The sequence below is a fragment of the Gossypium raimondii genome, chromosome 7 (assembly GCF_025698545.1).
Source record: "Gossypium raimondii isolate GPD5lz chromosome 7, ASM2569854v1, whole genome shotgun sequence".
Lineage (NCBI taxonomy): Eukaryota > Viridiplantae > Streptophyta > Magnoliopsida > Malvales > Malvaceae > Gossypium > Gossypium raimondii.
In genome coordinates this window covers 49,436,362-49,455,919 of record NC_068571.1, presented here as the reverse complement: position 1 = coordinate 49,455,919, position 19,558 = coordinate 49,436,362, and the positions used below count along the sequence as shown (strand labels likewise).

The window sequence follows — 19,558 nt, the reverse complement described above, 5'->3', positions numbered from 1 at the left end:
GGCATAGTTACAATGATAGAAAAGGATACTTAGGAAGCGAAAGAGGTTATGAGACCGTAATATCCGAACTTCTTTTCAAGTAAATTTGGAGGATGAAATTTCTTTATGGGGAGAATTGTAACGACCCGATTTTCAGCGTTGTCAGAAAATACGACTTCAGAACCTCATTTCTATAAATCGAGCCCATAAATATAAAATAGGGATATTTATGGAGTTAATATGAAAATATATAAAGATCTATTAAATAATTTAATTGAGAAAATAATTAATTAATACTCAGGGACTAAATTGTAAAAATCCAATCGCTATTGACTTTTAAATTGAAAAAGGCTTGAGGACCTAAATAGAAATTACCCAAAGGGCTTATATGGTAAAAAAACCAAAATTCTTCATATAGATAGTGGGATGTGATGATGATATTGATTATGTATAAGCTATAATTAAATTAAACTAAAATATGAATTAATAATTAATTAATTTATATTTAATTAAACTAATTAAATTATTAAACATACTATATATAAAAATTAGTGGAGCGAGGGATGAATGTTCATCTTCTCTAGCCATCCTAGCTAAGGAAAAACAAAAGGGAGAAAGCTAAAGCTCATTCAAGTATTCGATCAACATTTAGACTTATGATCATGGGAGCTTGATTTAGCTAGCCCGTGTATCAATTTGTTCAATTGTTAAGTTTTTTTTCCAAGTTACCATTAGAGGGAAATTGATGATTTTGGGTTTAATTTGAAGAAATTCATAGTTAGTAAGCTTAGATTGAAAAAAAGGACTAATTGTAAAACTAATTAAGCTTGTTAGATAACTTTATAACATTAGGGACTAAATTGAATAAATTAAAAATTATCAAGAAATTATGTTATGAATAGGAAGTATAAGGTCCCTAATGAAAAGAAATGAAATAGGATTTTGATCCGATGCTAGATATAAAAAAATGCATATCCCAAGTATAGAGACTAAATTGAATAAAATACAAAATATGTTTGGATTTGTATTTGAACGTTAATTTGATGCAAACTAATATTGTTTCTATTATTGAATTATCGAACATAGCTAAAGACGACGACGGGCCATTGCGAGAGAAAGGAAAAGTGAGTCATTGACGACTGATAAGAGAATTCAATTTGTACTTTTATGATTCAATATAATATTATTTATATGCATATACATGTTGATTGCATGATTAGCTATTGAGGTGAACATATATTGTCGTATGAAATGATTCTTATTAAATGATACTAAATGTCAATAAATTTTACTGAATTGAATATAGTATAAAAGAGTGTTTTATAATTGATATGTGATGTAACAGCTCTGTTTTAGTGAAATCGAAAGCAATGGTTTTGGAACCACAAATCTGAGGTCAAAAATTTATTTTAATATTATTTTAATGTCTACAGTATGTTAACAAGGTAGTATAAAAATTTCATTAAGACATTTTATTATTTGTATGCTTAATTTGATAAAAGGACTAAATCGCATAAAGTGCAAAAGTTGTGTTCTATTAGCTAAATGTATTAAATAGCTATAGAAATTTAAAGTAGAGGTCCTTATATGGTAGTTAGACCCTTAACACTACTAGTGGACAAAGATGAACATAAAATGAAGTGATTATAAGGTTAATAGTAAGGTTAATTTAGTAATTAAGTTAATAATTTAGTAAAAACAAAAGAAATAAAACATGTCATCTTCCTAAATTGTTCATTCACCATTGAAAATCAAAAGAAGAACATCCATGGAAGCTTGAACATTCGGCCTTCTCAATTTTGCTTGCATATGAGTATTGTTTGTCCCGTTTTTTATGATTTCTATGTTTTTGGAGTTTTTTAGCTTAATCTAGCTAGTCTAGGGACTAATTTGTAAAATGTTTAAATATCTAGGGTTTGCCATGAGTACATGTTAGCTAGGCTAGGTGGCATGGTTGTGTGTCCCCTATAACCTCTTTAGAAATCATGTCAGTAGTCTCACACGGCCTAGCACATGGGCGTGTAGCTTGGCCATGTAACCCAAGTCAGTGAGTTACACGAGTGCAGAAACAGGCTGGGATATGGCCGTGTATCCCTATTTTGAATGCCCACACGGCCTGAGACACGGGCATGTCTCTTGGCCGTGTAAAACACACTGCCTAGCCACACGGGCGTGTGTCCCCTGCACATTGAAAATTTTCAATATTTTTTGAAAAATTTCTTAAGTTCACGTTTTAGTCTCGATTTGTTTTTAATGTCTATTTTGGGTCTCGAAGGCTCATATTAGAAACTATATGATTGATTATGTTTGGTTTTTTTTTTAATGTGTAATGAAAATGAAATGTTGGTTTGTTCGATGGTAAGTCCGGTAATGTTTCGTAACCCTATTTCGGCATCAAATATGGGTTAGGGGCGTTACATGTGATATGTGATATGAACTAGAAAACGCGTCCTACAAGACGCATTTTCAATTTCTCTCTAAAATCAACATATTCCCCTAAATTTGAGAATAATGGCCTAAATCAATAATTAACTTTTAAAATCAACATTTTTTTTCTAATTAATCTGGAGATTAGTGTATTTTTTTATTAAACTTCACGGATAATTGAATAACCCCAAATTATACTTCCAAAAACGCGCTTGACAAAAAAAATGAAAAAGACAATGGACAAAATAAAAAAGTCGACACTAAATCAATAGAAATACAACAATACACCCACAAAATCAAGAACATGGGCAAAGAAAAAAGGAGAGATGGTTTCAATTGTAGGTATTTCCTAGGAATGTTCAGGGCTTTGAAATTATGAGGCAAAGATCATCACTATATCAAGAAGGCAAAGCGTTTGATAGGTCGAACTCACAATTTTTGTTTTGTAGACCTACACATCTGATGGGATTTTTAAGAAAAACTTATTAGGAATACGAAAAGAGAGGAAGCTATAGATGAAATTTAGAGTAAATCGGGGTTAGGGAGGTGGTAGTACTGGGCGACAAAGCACGACGACAATGGTGGCTGAAATCTGGGTTCAAAGGTTGTTTTCCGGATTTCTCTAAATTTGAAAAAGAAACGTTAAAAGGAAGATAGAGAAGCAAGAGAGTGTGTGTCTTTTAGGAGGGGGTAAATGAATGGAGTGAGAAAGTTTTTCTATTTATAAGGATGGAGAAAATTAATTGTTTTCTTTTAATTATGTTTTTATAATATTTTAATGCATTTAATATTATTTTGTAATACGAATAAATAATTTTAATATTTAAATAGTATTAAACCAATAATTTATATTTAAATATTATTATATTTTAAACTATAATTCATGAAAATATTTAGAAATCTTAATTCTAATAAAATATTTTTAATTTATCAATCTAATTTTTATAATTATTATTAGACATAATTATTTTAAATTTATTTAATAATAGTATTAATTAAATATTAATTGTTTAATTGAAGAGGGACAATAATATCATTTTATACTTATCACTTATTCGTTAATATCATTTTAATTTATCAAATAATGTAATACGAACTCTCTCTGTTGACCGGATGACTAAAGGTTGTTTAGCCTAGTTTAAACTTTCGAGATGCAATGGTAAGCCTCCATGGACCTACGCGACGGTTCTCCTCAATTCGAGGACGGCAAGTCGTTTAAGCCATGGGTTTTTAACAAGTTGGAGGCACATCGTTTCTTTAATGCTCTTAATTTCTCTCCATCCCGAGGAAAAGAGTGCAAAGGGCCCAAAAGCTATTGATGCCTCTTGCCATGGATAGGTTCTACGTTTTGTTGTTTAGGCCTTAAGGACACTGTAGGTTTGGTCCAAGGTAATGTATATAGTTTTTAGTTTTTCCTGGTTTTTGCTTCGTCCAAGGGGCAAGGACAATACCTATCTCTATTGCAAGGATTATTGCTTCATCTGGGAAGGGTCAACTCCTTCCTTTCGTTTATATGCTTAATGTTTTTTTGTTCTTTTAATAATCTATATGCTTAGCGTCTTAGTTGTTCTAAAGGAGGTTCATCCTTTTAGACAAACAAATCCAAACACTGTCAATGCATCAAAAGGCTAAGTTTGGGCAAAACCTTATGTTTAAATTCTTGGATTGTTTGGTCATCAACTCTACATTAATATTTTTGAATGATTTTTTAATTATTCATATAATTGCACTTGTCATATAAATTTTTAAATTAATCCAATATTTGTATCATATTGATCTAAAATACTATAGATATATATTAATATTTATTGAACAATTGAATTTTTTTATATAAAACAAATAGTTAAAATTTTTACTTTACATCAAATTTGACATGTGTGGCCTACATGTTTGAAGCATGAAATAACAGTAAGATTATTAAAATATTAATTGTATAAAAAGTTACGGAAGAGTGTAATACTATTTAAGTTTTATACGGGTGTAAGTGGATCCCTTCATAACTTTACAAAAAAGTCATTTTATCTCTCCATTTAATTTTTTGCCTCTTTTAGCCCTTAAACTAGCGGTTTTATTAAAACACCCCAAAATGAATAGAAAAGCTAACGTTTGTTAACTTTTCTAATGTGGCATTCAATGTGTATGCTACATCAATAATTAATTAAAAATTTTAAATTCAAAATAGAATATTATTATAATTTTATTATTAAATGCTTTTTAATACTTTTTATATTTTTTTAATCTTGTTAAAAATTTAACTAATTGTTAACATATTATACACATGGACTCTCATGTCAGCAAAGTAAACACACGTCAACTTTTTCATCCATTTAATTAAATTTGAGTGTAATTGCTTCTAATTACACGGGTGGCATGCTTATTTAACCATTGTAATTGGTCGGTTCCATTGACTTGGGTGTAATTGAAACACCCCAATTACACTTTTCAATTCTTTAGAGAGGGTGATAATTTGAGTAATTAAGCAGGTAATCACACCTAAATCTAATTACCCTATGACTTTCCAAACATTCATACATGATTTCACTTTAAAATTTTATTTTTATATAAGTTTAAGCTATGAAAATTATATTATAAGCATGAACACGTATGAGTGTTTGGGATGGTTATGATAAAAAATTATATTATTTAAATGTAACGCCCCTCACCCGACTCCGTCACCGGAACAAGGTTACGGAGCATTACCGGAGTTTACAAATTAATTATCAGACATTTCATTTCATCTAGCATTCATATTTGAAACCAATCAAAATCAAAACATTAATGAGCCAACGTTGGCCAAATTAACTTATACATGTCATTATAACCAGAATCAAATCATTCAAAATTACCAATAGAACCAATGGATAGTGTGATAAAACTCCGATAAGCTTCCAACCCGTTCGAGCTTCCGATAATCTAAAAAGTAAAGAAAAATAAATATGTAAGCAATATGTAACAGCCCAATTTTGACCCTAATAGGAACAATGGTTTCGGGACCACACATCCGAATTCAAAAAATATTTTAATATTTTTATTCTGTGTTTATTATGTGTGAATTGACATGTGTGAAAGTTTCGTAAATTAATTTTATTGTTTGAGTGCTTAATTTGAGAAAAGGGTTTAATCGCGTAAAATGAAAATTTGATAGATAAATTTGTGATTGCCTAATTGAACTTGTCTTTATAATATGATGCACTTATGTTGAAATTATGTCATAGCTAATATTAGTGGACGGCTAAGGACAACGTTAACCTTAAAATATATATATGTTATATTTATTTATATAAGGTTAAATTTGTAAATTAAAAATACATTATAATATATGTTAGATAAAAACATAAAAAAAATTAAGGTTATTATCATCTTTCTTAGCCGAATGCATGCAAAATAAAAATAAAATAAGCCAAGCAATATTCGTCCATTTTGAAGCTTAATTCAAGGTTTGTTTTTGTTCGGTTTTTGATAATTTTTACATTTTTGAGATCGTTGCTTTGAATACTTCAAAACCCATGTCTTAATTTTGTGAATTGTTGATGATTTTGAGAAATGTCATTAATGAATGCTTGAGCTTTGTGATAGTTGATGATGAAATATGAAAGATTAACATGCTTTGTCTTTGAATTTTTGATGAATTTGAGTAATTAGGGTTAAATAGTAAAAATAAATTTTTGAGGGACTAAAATGTGAAATAAATGAAATGTGTGGGCTTGTATGGACACTAGGAATATTCGGCCCTTAAGGAGTGTAGTCAAATTTTGTGTATTTTGTGTTTTGAGCAAAAATGGCTAAATTGTGAAAATGTGAAATATTAGGGGTAAAAATGTAATTTTCTCATTTATGTGTTCTTAGACTAAATTGAATGAAAATATATTTAAATGAGATTTATTTGAATATGTTTAGATCAAGAAACCAAGAAATCAGATTTAGTTCGAGGGAAATCAAAAGTAGTTGAGTAGCCGATCTATTAGTCGACGACATTCGAGGTAAGTTATTAAGCATATATATTTGTATCGTTTTAAATCATCTTAGTATCTATGTAATTATGATGAATTGAATGGTATATATATATACATGTAGTGATAAAATTATTGAAATAATATGTATTGAGTTGCTGACTTTCGACACTAAGTGTGCAGGTATAAAAATTTATAATAATGAGATTAGCACTAAGTGTGAGTTTAATTGTAAAGCACTTAATGTGCGAGTTTAATGGTAAAGCACTAAGTGTGCGAGTTTGATTATTAAGCACTAAGTGTGTGAACTTATTAAATATTTTTGAATAACTATTAGCATTGAGTATTTGACTTATTGAGAAATCATGATAGTAAAATGAGTAAATACTTGGAGTTCTTGAGTAATAACCGTTATGGTTGTATTCAAGGTTGAGCTTTGTAAGTATTAAACCTATGTGCTGATTATATTTGGAATCATATATATATAAGATGATTCTTTATATTACATGATGATGAAATGCATAATGTATTTGGCCTTGTATTTAAATTTGAAGAAATGCTTATGGTTGTGTAATTATATTGATTTTAGTTAAATCATAGTATTAAGTTAATAATTATCTTATGATATGGTAAGCTAAAGGAAAGATGATTTAGTAGTATGAATTGGTTAAATATTATTCGAGATATCAAGTTAAATTGTAGAGTTTATTTGCTTGTAACTTACTAAGCTAAATTAGCTTACAATGTGTTGGATAATTGTTTTGATGTATAGATTTTGGTGATCGCTATGTGTTCGGGGATCGTCAGCTAAGCCCATCACACTGACATTTTCTTTTGGTACTTTGCTAAATTGTTTTCAAATATATGACATGTATAGCATAGTTAAAATGTTGATTTTGGAACCAATGTGTATGCATATTTAAAAGCCATGCGAAAATGGCTTATCTCTTTTTGTTTGAATTTGACTTTGATGCATATAGTTTAATGGACAATATGGAGTATATGCTTATGTTATCATGTGCATGGTTAATTAGATTTAGGTAATGTATATATTCGGCTAAGGCAAATATGTTTGATGGGTAAAGTTTAGTACTCTTGCTTTTGACATATTGGATTTAGATGATGCTTTGTGTAACACCCCTTACTCGTATTCGACACCAGAATAGGGTACGAGGCATTACCAAAACACATACACTGTAAACGTATTGAACCGAGTTATAAAATTTCATTAAAAAAATTAAAACTTTCAAATTATTAACATGCTTTTATAATTCTTCACAATATATATAATGTAACATTTCCTGCCAACCACAATCTCAAATAATGAATTTTCTCAGTCGAGCTCAATATCAGATGTCAACTTATATTCCAACATTTAGCTTCAATTGTACTACAAATACTTGTCAAATTAAGGATCGTCTTACGGATTTGAGTACATCGTTTGCCCGGTGCCATGATTTGCTTGAATATTTCACATTGCTATACCTTAGTATGGTTTTCTTCACGAAAATACCATACCTACTTTTCACAACTCAGTATGGTTTTCTTCACTGAAACACCATACCTACTTTTCACAACTCAGTATGGTTTTCTTCACTGAAACACCATACCTACTTTTCACAACTCAGTATGGTTTTCTTTATCGAAATACCATACCTACTTTTCACAACTCAGTATGGTTTTCTTCACTGAAATACCATACCTACGTTTCACACTTTGCCATGGATCCACCATGGACTTATCCGTCAATTCATCACTGGTTACCGAACATATGTACTCAATCCTGCGTATCCCTTAATTTGAACTAACAATCTTATCTTATTCTCATTTTTACCATAATCATAATTCAACAACAATATACATATTGATACATTATATCATTCTCACATTAACAATTAATCATAAAAGTTCAGCCGTATGAATTTACTATTTCATTACCTTTCCACATTCGTTTCCTATGCATATCACACAAAACATAAACATATCGTTCAACCATAGTCGCAAGCTAGTGCATTGAAACATAATTCCTTTTGGAAATAATCACAAAATAAACCATTTCACTAAAGATTTCATAATTTAAACCTTACCACCCATTTCATGATCACAATATTTATTCATGTATCAAACTTACCAACATGTGTTAATTCAATACTCATTCATGACATTACTTCATGCCAAATCATATACCAAATATACCATACACACGTACTATGAACTTTATTTTCCTACATGAGCTTAAACCATGACCAATACTGCACAAATATATGCATCATTTTTATTTCATCGTCTATCAATTATAATCGAGTGTATTACCAATTACACACAAATCATTCATATATTTTCCAATTTTTCCTCCACCTCCTCTCTATTCCTCATCCTTAATGTGTATAACACATTTAATCAACATTATCCATACTATCACTATTTTCCTTTATGTAAATTCAAGTTGTCTGTCTGAGTCAGAGTCACTATTTTATTTCTATCTCGAGCTACAGAGCTCCAAATTAAGATCCACTAATTTTACCTGAAACTAGACTCACATATATTCTTACCATAAAATTTTAAGAATTTTTTATTTAGCCAATAAGTACAGCTTATTCTCTAAAGTTTCCCCTATTTTGCTGTTCAACAGTTTCGACCCCTCTTCACTAAAAATTAATTATCTATTTTATAGAATTTGGATGATTTCCCGTTTATTTTTATTAAAATAGACTAATTCAGGATTTTAAATATATAAATTATAACCCATAATTATTTTTATACAATTTTAATGATTTTTCCAAGTCAGAATAGGGGAACCCAAATTCATTCTGACCTTGTCTCACAAAATTCATTATATCTCATGATTTACAATTCCATTACTTACACCGTTTCTTCTATGAGAAACTAGACTAAATAATATTTAATTCAATATTTTTTCAACCTCTAATTCAATTTCCACAATTTATGGTGATTTTTCAAACTTAACCTACTGCTGCTGTCCAAAACTGTTTTAGTATAAAATGTTGATAACTAAATTTATAAAACCTTCCTTTCCTTTCTCTTCAATATTTTCCATCACTTTCTCTTATTTCCTTTACTAACATAACAAGAATATAGAACCTTATATAATGAAACTCTACATTAACATTAATTTCCTACTTTTTCAATAATATCAAACTCAAAAGTATATTGGAATCTTGATGTTCTTACCTTGTGCTATTGATTTCAATCTTTAACTTGATTTTCTCTCTCCTCCAGCATCTGTTTCTTGAATCTAACTTGATATTCTAGCTCCCCATAGTCTCCTTAACATTTTTCTCTCTTGGTAGCTATGGAAATTCTTTTGATTTCTAGGTGAAAATGGTAAATTTTTTATGGAAGGACCAAATTGTAAATAAAGCAAAACTTTCTTTCTTCTCTTCTCTTCTAACGTGAAATGCATGGGAAAGGAAGGTGATTCTTCATCTTTTTTCCATATATATATACTAAATAAAATAATAATAAAATGATAAAATGTCATTTAAAAATTAAATTAAAATATTAATGAACTAATATTTATTTATTTAATCTAAAATATCTCCAACATCATCATTATTTTCTAGATTTATCTTTCTTCTAATTGACCATTTTTCCTTAGATATTTTAAAATTTCATCCTTGAGTCATCACTTAATTTGGTAAAATTACAATTTAGTCCCTCATAATTCTTCATCTATTCAATTTGGTCCCAATTCATCCATTTTCCTTAGTTTCTAGATTATTCCACCCTTAAAATATTTACACCATTGGTCCTTAAACTTTTAATATTTACACTTTAACCCCTCAAATTTTGAGTATTTACTCTTAGATAACAAAACTTTTCTCACTTTTGCAATTTAATCATTTCTTTAATTAATATGTCATAATATATTTCCCAATGTCGTCATAACTCAAAATTCTGCTTTTTGTCACTTTATTTCCTTACTATATCAAAGATAATATCTTACTGTAAAAATTTTTGGAGTATTACATATCAATTTTGACTTTTTAAATAAATTGAGTGCTCAAACGTCGAAATTTTCGAACGAAATTTTCACGAAATCATTCTGTGAAATTGTAGACCATAAAAATAAAATTTTCCTCGTTGAATTTGTGGTCCCGAAACCATTGTTCCAACTAGACCCAAAAATCGGGTTGTTACACTGTGGTTAAGCTTATTTGGCTTAGAAATAGGTTCATGAATTGAATATTATTTCATAGTTGATGATGCAACTTGTATGGTTCATATATGTGAGTGATATTTATGGTTGAGACTTGTTGTATGTAGTTATGAGATTTATCATACATTTGAAAGTGTATAGGTTTGTTTATGGATTAGATTATTAGGTTTAGGTTCGGATTATATCATTTTGGCTTTGAGGAACTAATTTGTGAATTATAGTTGCTATAGACATGTTTGTGTAAGATTCCGATTAAGCTGTATCATGGATGTGATATGGTTAATATGCTCTACTAAGGAATGTTTGTATTAAGCTAGGGCTTAAAAGAAAATATGAGTAAAGTGACTAGTTAATAGATAAGTTAATGGATGAGTAATCACCTATGCATGTTCGGCCTTATATGTTGTTATAAGTCTAAGTGTAAAGAAATTATATTTTCGAACATGATATGTATTTAAATGGTTAAATAATGTTATAAATATATATACGTGAATTGGATGAATATTAGGTTTGAATATGTTAAATGATTATGATTAAATGTGTATAAATTACATGAAATTTGTTGGCTATTTAAGCATGACATATCTATCGTTTTAATAATACATGCATTCGGTTTTGACTCATATATTTGAGAAATTTAAATGTCATGGCAAATTATTTGATATAATAGCATGAATATGTGATGGTATGGTTGTTAATTGATAAGTTATTGGATTTTGTGAATAAATATATTTATTTGACATAATGTATTATATGTGGATGTTTTGCTTTTATTTATTTATTTGACTCAAATGAATTGCACATCTATATATGAATTTGGTAATAAGTTAAATTGTAAATTGATATGAAAGGTATCTAAGTCCTAATATGCCTTGAGTATTAGAATTCGATTGTGATGGTAATACTTGCATCGTTAATTGTTTTGATGGTTTAGTATATGTCAGTGAAGTTGACTATTAAGTATGGAATAAATGATAAATTTTATTAGTGTTGATTTGTAATTGAATCTATTTGTGATTAGTTATGTTGTCAAAGTCATAAAAGTAACTTCATGATTAAGTGATTAAGAGTGTTCCGTGATTATGTTTTATCCTGTTAGGTCCGGTAATGCCTCATAACCCTAATTCGGCGACGGATACGGGTTATGGGTGTCACACAATAAATGCTTAATAAGCTCGTATAAACTTTAATCAGGTCCATTCATTTCAACTATGAAATTTATAAATATCAAGAATAATTTAATATTGATACCATAATCCTCATGTGGCTATATTCATCAACTCACAAGGTAAATAGATCCACATCATCACTTGTACATATTATCCCTAGCATAATAGGATTTTAAACAACTTTACATTCTTCCGAATTTCTTTATTTTCATTTGCATTTCATTACTTTCCATGCTTATTCCATATGCATGACACACAAGTCCTAAACATATCATTCAACCATGGTCACAAGCTAGAGCATTTAACCAAAGCCTTTTTCGAATTGATTCACATGATAAATCATTTCATAAGAAATTGCATAATTTAAACCTTACCACTTTTTCATGAGCACTAGCATATTTTCACTTAAATACTTACCAATTCAATACATTATATAAATAATCATATTACCAATCAACCAATAGCTTGGCACTTGCCTAAACATCAAGCAACAACACTGGTTAGCGTACTTGCACATTTTACATATAAATTCAACATTGATAAACTTATTTTCTCAACATGTCACACTTGAGTTTATTACTCGTCTCAACATACATAATTTCCTTGTCAAATACAATATAATCAATAAACACACTTCCTTCAGACCAATATTAATAATAATCTATAAATCTTTTAATTCAATTACATAAGTCTCTTACCATTTCTTACTGAATCGAAGAACAGCTTACGAATATGAGTACATCGTTCTTTTTGTTCCATAGTCCAATTATGGTCTTACACATGCATTGCCATGGCCCTGCCATGGTCTTACATTTGTAATGTCATAACCCAATTATGGTCTTATCATCAGAATGCCATAGCTCAGCTATGGTCTTACATGTAAACACGGTCATGGTCGACCAACCATGGTCTTACGTTCATAATGCCATAACCCAGTTATGGTCTTATCCGTCTATTCATCCTTTGCCACAGAACGATTGTACTCAATCCCGCGTTAATCCAAACTGAGTATTAAATTCGATAATATATATTTATAATAATAATTCAATTCACACTTTCAAATTATATTCCTCAATCACGTTTCTTTTTAATGGCTCAACTGATTCATTTCGTTCGATCTAACTTTTCAATTAATTACCCTTATTAACAGACTCCGACTTTGGCAGATTCACGGATCCAACCAAACACATCAGATTGGCACTCAGTGCCTCATTTGATAGTTCGAAGCAATGTTGACACCCAGTGTCTCATCGGCCTAGCCGAAGTAAAGTGATACCCAATATCTCATCGAATCTATACGAAGTAAAATAGTGACACCCAGTGTCTCATCAACTCGAGGTCGAATTATCCCTGAACTCTTCCAATCCTATGGCATACCAACTATATTCGACTCAGCCCGACTAGTTAATAGGGTTTCTAATTCTCAATTCAAATTCACTTTCATTTCAAAATTTACTTCCAATGTCAAATTCACTTTTTTCATTCACTAATCAAAATTCAATTCCAACAATAGAACACATATATACATAATATCCATCACCAAATAACATTCACTTTAATCAAAATTATACAAAATATAGTTCATACGAACTTACCAGGCTAAATTGCAGAAATACCAAGATTCAGGGGCATTTTTGTAATTTTCTATTTTCCTCTATTTTCCTCCCAATCTCGATCTAAATTAAATAATTTCATTAAATTTATTAAGTTAGATAATAAAATAATTCATTTCATACAATTTGGTCATTTTGACATTTTTACAAAATTACCCTAAAATTTTGATTTTATTCAATTTAGTCCTTGAGCCCGAATCATTCAAATTAACCATTTTAATGAAAACTCATGCTAGTTGAATATTCATATATTTCTTTCCTCCTCCTCTCCATTCCACATCCTTAATGTATATATCATGCTTATATGTAATATTATCTATAATTCTACTATTTACTTATGTTCATATCAAAGTTGTCCACTTGAGTTATAGTCAATAAATTATTTATATCTTGAGCTAAAAAATTATAAATTAAGATTTGCTTGATGTTTTTGAAACTAAACTCAAATATCTTTCCACCATAAAAATTTCAAAATTTATAGTTTAGCCAATAAGTACAGTAAAATCCTCAAATTTATCCCTGTTATGCTGTTTGACAGCTTCGACCTTTGCTTACTAAAAATTAATTATCTCTTTGTACAGGGTTTGAATGATGTTTCCGTTTGTTTCTATTAAAAATAGACTCATTAAGAATTTAAACATATAAATTTAAACCCCTATTTATTTATTTTTTGCATTTTTTTGATGATTTTACAAAGTCAGAACAGGGGAACCCGAAATCATTCTGACATTGTCTCACAAAATTTATTATATCTCATAATTTACAATTCCATTGCTTACACCGTTTCTTCTATGGAAAACTAGACTCAATAAAATTTAATTAAATATTCTATTCAACCTCTAATTCAATTTCTACGATTTTTGGTGAATTTTCAAAGTCAGACTACTACTGCTGTCCAAAACTGTTTTAGTGTAAAATGTTGATAACCAAATTTAGAACACCCTCCTTTCCTTTCTCTACAATATTTCCCATCACTTCCTCTTATTTCCCTTCACTAACATATCAAGAACATAGAACCTTATATAATAAAACTCTACTTTAACATCAATTTCATACTTTTTCAATAATATCAAACTCAAAAATATATTGAAATCTTGATGTTCTTACCTTGTCCTATTGATTTCAATCTTTAACTTCATTTTGTAACTAATTCACTAACACTTAACATTCCATTTAAACTTCCTAACACAACACTCTATTTCACACTTAAACTTTTGTACACTTTACAATTTAGTTCTTATTATAAAAAAATTGATGTAATTTGAAATTTTCCCACACATTCACTTTTTATATCACCACACTTCATTTGTATTCTCTTTTAAACATTCAAATTCACATAACCTATTTTGTTTACTTTACAACTTATTCTCTTTTCTATGACTTCAATATACCATTTTAATTTTCATACATAATATTAGCACATTCACAATTAATTCAACTAATTAAGCATACTCTATACTTGATTAAAATTAAATAAAGTAAATTTCTTGAAGTACTTACCTTGTCTCTTTAATTTCCTCACTTTTTCTACCATTTTCTCCACTTTCACTTCCAATTTCTCTCTTCCAAGATGATATTTTAACTCTCTAATGTCTCTACTTCACTTCTTCTTTTGGGTGGTTGTGACAATTTCCAAAGAATTTGAGAGAAAAAGTGAGATTTCAAAGTAAATGACCAAATTGTAAAGAAAAAAAATTTCTTTTCTTTCTCTTCTTCTCACGTTGTAGCATGGAAAGATGAAGAGAATTCTTCATCTTTCTTTGCTTATATACTAAATATAATAATAAAATATCATTAAATATTATTAAAATAATATTTATCTAATTAAATAATCATAAAATATTATCAAAATATCTCTAATATCATCATTTCCTTCTAGAATTCTCTCTCTTTCTAATTGACCATTTTGCCCTTCATGATCTTTTAAAATTCCATCCTTGAGTCATCACTTAATTTGGTAAAATTACTATTTAGTCCCTCATAATTCTTCACCTATTCAATTTGGTCCTAATTCATCCATTTCCACCCTTAAAATATTTTCATTATTGGTCCTTCAACTTTTCATATTTACACTTTAACCCCTCAAATTTTGAGTATTTACTCTTGAGCAACAAAATTTTTCTCACTTTTTGATTTAATCCTTTCTTGAATTAATATGTCATAATATACTTCACAATGTTGACATAACTCAAAATTTCCTTTTGTCACTTTATTTCCTTATTTTACTATATCAAGGATACTATCTTACTTTCTTCTTGTAGAAATTTTCGGGTATTACATTAAATCCTATAAAATTTCTAAAATTATGATAAAAAGTATATTATAAAAAATTATATGTTATAATATTCTTATTTATAAAAGGTTATGGCAAAAAGTATAGATGTAACATATTTGTGTGTCAATGCTATATATTATAAAATAATATACTTATTTATAAAATATTGTTATAATTTTTCAATAACTTATTTATAAAAATAAATTTCCAAAATTTTGGTAAAAAATATATTATTTCTAAGAAGTGTTATTAAAGTTATTTCACACTTTATTAAAAAGGTTATATATTATAAATTTAATATTATTTTAACCTAATTTACTTATTATAAAAGGGTTATAACAAAGCATAAGGTTTTTCGTAATTTAAGTTTATACGAGTTTTTATCATCAAAACTATAGAGTATTTTCACCGTGAACCCAAATATCATTTGGTAGATGCTAATTATTCAAATACAAAAAAATTTCTTGCACCATATCGTGAGATACGATACCATTTGAGAGAATGAAGCCAAATACAAGCACTAAAGATGGCTTGTGAACTCTTTAATTTGAGACATCCAAAGCTTCGAAATGTGGTTGAGAGGACATTTGTTGTTCTAAAAAAAGATCTCTCATATTAACAACATCACCTCAATATAGCATAAAAAACAAGGTTGGTTCATACTAGCATTTTGCATTCTTCATAACTTCATTCGTAGGTGGAATTAGGATGATCCATACATTGGAGAATATATGGAAGAAGGAGATCTTGATAATCTTGATGATACAGATTCAGATTTAGATGATGAAGAACTCTGTCAAGAACCAACAATTGATGATAATGAGTATATGATAAATGTTAAAGTGGGAACAACCCAACAAATTTGCAATACTAGAGCAATTCGATAAAGATGTACATGATGTTTATTTTCTTATTATTTTTACTAGTAGTCGTATTATTGGCTACTTTCTTAGACTAATATATTACATATGATTATTTGATTTGAATTTTTGTTACCCATTTAAAAATTTTTTTTTATCATACTAACAATTTTTTTATAATAATTAATATGTTTTTAAAAAATATATAAATCATGTAATTGTGCCATTACAATTTTGTTATACCCCTAAAAGAGCTAGACACGTGACCAAATGTGGAACAACTCTCAGATGACCCTCCACTGAGAATGATTTGTACACAACTTCGAGCTGAGAACTATCCACAACAACCCCTCGTTCAGGACAACCCGTAGGGAATCCTCTGCATATCTTATATGGACTAGCCTAGAAACACTCTGCTACACAACCCCTCCCAGGGACTACTTGATTTGTACCCTTTATAGGGACCATTGAGACGCAACAACCTCGTACAACATTAGGGAGGAGAGTGTCAGAGCAAGAACACACAGTATGTCATATAGCGGCAACTGACCTGTAATGACCCTACCACCTAGTCGGCCATAGATCATGCCTACCCATCATACTATCGGGTACATGAAACTGCAAGACAAGGAGTGACCCCTTATATATACCTAGAGCACAAATGACAAATGATCCCCTTCTTCCCCAAGAAAACCTAAGTATCAATTGTGTATCCTTATCCTTCTCTCTTACCAATTGAACTTCGGTCTCCGCCTTTCATAGGTGAACTGAGTCTCCCATCTCCACTTCTTTCTCTTCCTTGTTGAATACTTGTGTCAACAACTACTGTAGTAACTCATCATAATAATTATTAAATATTTAAATAATTTTAACTTGATGATGATTACTAATTTGCAATTTGAATATTTATTGTGATTTTAAAATAATAATTATTAATTTTCAATAAAATTTAAATATTTTTTTATATTTTTATAATTATTTGAAAAACGATGTCTAGGATGAATTTGAACATTTGAAAATTTGCATCCAATATAAATCTAGACAAGCGGTTGTCCAGGTTCATCTTGTATGTGGTTTTTCAAATAATTACTAAATATTTTATTTGTTTGTTAAGATTTTTTATCTTTAAATGTTTATTTACATGAAAAAATTCCACTTGGTTGCGTATTTGATTCACCAACCGCCTTGTCACTTAAAGTAAAAATAAATAAAAATTTTAATAGACTAATTTACTTATTTTTTAAAATAAAAAAGACAAAAAAAAATGTAATTCAACTTTTTCTTTTGAAACAATGCCTAAAACTACTCATAATTCTTCACCAATTTATAAATAAGAGAATAATGTACTTCAATACACTTAAACTTGTATCCTTCAACAGTGACAATATAATTAAATACATTAACGGAAAGGAACCGAATAAAAGTTTGAAAGTAGGAAAACACGAGGGAAAATGGAAACAGAATTCAGGAACAGAATATCTTTGGCCTCCACTTCAACAAAACGTAAATGGCATCTTGACAACTGTGCTGGTTTTTTACTTTAAGTACTAATAAAACAATAATAATCTCATGTATCCACTATCCAACATGTGAAGGGAGAAAAAAGGGAAAGCCAATCCATTTAATGGGCAAGGACTCTGCAACAGACTGCAACTCTCTGCGGACTTTGTTAGCCGCGGGTAGCACTCTCTCCATTCCATTTCATAGCCCTGAAAAAGGTTTACTTTCTTTCCTTCTTTTTACTTTTTCTTTTTCAGCAACTTACTGCTTACCCTTTACTGTAATCTTTAATGGCTGTTGCCTGTAGTGGTAATCTTTTATTATATAAACATCTTCTATTTCAAAGAATTTTATATGAGATATATATTACATGACAAGTTGAAATAAATTTCTGCTCTTTTTCTTCTCTACTGTGTCACTGACGGAAATTTCATCAGTTTTCTTATTTTTACAATGCCTATATGATAGTAGCTGTCTTTGTGTTTTTCGAGGAGGGTTATGAAACATCATTGTATTAAAAATGCAGATATATTTTATGTAAGTATGGTTCAAAGTTTATAATTATTTTTAATAAATTAGAAAATATAGTTTTGAATAAATATAAATAATCAATTTAAATCTTTTAGTAATTTTAATAAATTCTATAACTAAATATTTATATGATAATTATTTATTATATGGGATATCCTAGACTAGACATACACAAACAATACTTAAAATATCTTTTTATTTTTGCATTTGCATATAATATTAAGGGTTTTTTATATTTATTTCTGATTAACAAATTATTAACTACTCAAAGTATGCATTATGTAATGTAGTGTTGTTTAGGGTTAAATCTATCATCCAATCAATACTAGAGAGATGGTAGGTGTTGTTTTGTGTCTGCATCTTATCTGCACACATACGACAGGTTGTCATAAATAATACAGTACACCCTGTTTATAATCAACCACGTTTTGCGAGCTCTAACTCTTTTCCTGTTTCTTTTTTGTTTTTTCCACCAAAATCCTCCCCTTTGTTATATTATTTTCCAAAACTGGTGTTCTGATTAAGATCAAGATTGTAATTGGAAGGTGTACCATCTCCAGATTGAACATTTCATAGCATATGAAAGGGTGGGCAGTAGCAGTGAAGAAATCATGCCTCCATAATGGCATAGGGACCCATTATTTTTGTTTTTGCTATTGCCTCTGAATCTGATGAGGTAAATTGGAAATCAAGAGCCACCAATCAAAAACTACGTACCCCACTCCATATAAACATCAGCGTCAGAGAAGATAAGCTCAACATGGGAGGACGACAAACTACCGCCTGGGTTACCTAAGCCAAGACACCCAAACATTGACTCATTGTAACCCAATATTTGCTTCTTTCTGCAAGGAAACCGACATCTCCATAACTCATCTCCATCTAATTTGCATTCAACGGTTGGATCTTGTGACCAGTGTCTGTACATGAATTGAGTTCCAAGAGAAATATATATATATTCCGTCCCCTTAATTTTTTTTATGCTGTTACTATCTTTGTTTATGATTCCTTTTAACTTTTAAATTAGACAAAAATTATATAATTGAATGTATTATATCTTTTTCATTATCTTTA

General features: G+C 29.3%; 1 long non-coding RNA gene across 1 annotated transcript; it reads left to right on the top strand.

Annotated features, from left to right (window-relative positions):
* The first annotated feature begins 17,921 nt into the window (after positions 1–17,921).
* On the top strand, positions 17,922–19,558 carry LOC128042459 (uncharacterized). The gene is made up of 2 exons (XR_008197992.1): positions 17,922–18,171; positions 19,010–19,558. It is a non-coding gene; the product is annotated as an uncharacterized LOC128042459 (long non-coding RNA).